This window comes from Chlamydotis macqueenii, chromosome 1, assembly GCF_036417535.1.
Source record: "Chlamydotis macqueenii isolate bChlMac1 chromosome 1, bChlMac1.mat, whole genome shotgun sequence".
In the NCBI taxonomy this organism is placed as follows: Eukaryota; Metazoa; Chordata; class Aves; order Otidiformes; family Otididae; genus Chlamydotis; species Chlamydotis macqueenii.
The window spans coordinates 214,377,606-214,379,277 of record NC_141556.1 but is presented as its reverse complement, the minus strand read 5'-3'; positions in this window follow the sequence as shown (position 1 = coordinate 214,379,277).

The window sequence follows — 1,672 nt, the reverse complement described above, 5'->3', positions numbered from 1 at the left end:
AGAGGGCGACTTCACCCCTCTCCCTTTGCCCCATGCCACCGGCGACACCCCCAGCGCCCAAAGCATCATCGGGATTTTTTTCCCCGGATAAATTTAACCAGATCGCCTGGATCATCACACGGCTCTGGTGAGCAGCGATGGGTTGGTGGCCACCAGCTTCTCCGATTTTCCTCTGGTTCCTCCTCCAGAGCTGCAGACGCTCTGCCCTCTGGCTTCTCTGTCCTTTGGCCGTGCACAGACCTGGTTTCCATCCACATCCAAACACTCCGGGTTTTTGGAGCATACCGAAGAGAGAAGGGGAAGGCACGGCCATCCCCGACGTGGGCGCTGCTTGTCTTGATCCTTTTATAACCCCAAGCGAGCGGTTGCCTGTCCAAGAGAGCACCTGCACTCACTTAGCAGCTCGCTTGGGCAGACATCCAGCACCCCAGGACCTCCCATTTTCCGGCCCAGGTTTCCTCCCCGCCTTCTCCTGACCCCCCATGCCCGCTCGCAGCCCCGAGCTCCGTTTTCAGCCCCGAACCAGCTGTGGACCATGAGCAAGTGGGGTGGGATGACCTCCTGCTGAGGAGCAAAGCATCGGTGGGATGCTCTCTGAGGGCCCCAATCCAGCATCCCGACCCTCAGGATGCTGCAAGGGAATCAGACCCCACCAGGATGGAGGTCCCACCCCACCAGGATGGGGGTCCTACCCCACTGGGACCCCCCCAAATCGTAACACGGACCCTTCAGAGAAAGGAGAGCCGGCACGGGAGGCTGAATCAAGAAGACACTTTAATCAGATTTATCAGACAGATCTGGATCTCCAAATAAATAGATTTATCAAAACAGAACAAAACAAGAAACCAGGGATAAATACACGTACCAAAACAACCCGAAGATCCCCCAAAGCTATTTCCAGACAGGAGGAGAGCGACGCTGCCGCGCGCCCTCCTCCCTGCGCTGCAGAAACGGTCGTGTTGGCCCTTTGGGAGACGCCCCCTCCTGTGAATACAGCCCAGTAGATATTATGTAGGATATATATAAATATATAGCATAATAGCACGCTCGGTAGCGCCCTCAGCGCAGCGTTCGGGGTCTCAGACCCTGTCAGAAGATGGGTCCTGCCAAAAAACTGCAACTTCAAGCGACCCGCAAAGAAGGGAGGAGAATCCTCCCAGCTGAAACGGAGGAGAGAAGACCCAAGATTTTCAAGAAACACCCTTTGGTGGGCGTTCAGCCAAAGAAACCCTTTGCAGGTCAAAGAGGCTCCAGGAAAAGACCTGAGGCTGGTTTTTCTCTCCTTGCAGGTCACCCTTCTGCCGGCGGCGAAAAGCTTTGCCTTGCTGCCGGCTCCTGACGCTCTTCAGAAACGCCGGGGTGTCAGGGACGTCCCCTCAATCGCAGCAGGTCTCACATCGCCGCCGCCTCTCCCTCCTCCCTCCGCACACCCGACGTCTTCGGTAGCGGGCGACGGCAGCCGACCCCCTTCTGCTCTCCGGCTGGAGAGAGGCACCTCCGCGGCTGTGGCTTCGATGCGGTTCCGTTTGGTTTGTTTGCTGGAATTTCCGTAATTTACACTAGTGTATCCTTTATTGCTGTGCCAGTCTATTTAATAATGCGATTTTTTTTTCGTATATATGTGTATGTGTGTGTGTGTAGATAAATCAATAGCTAGCTTGAAGTTTTTTGG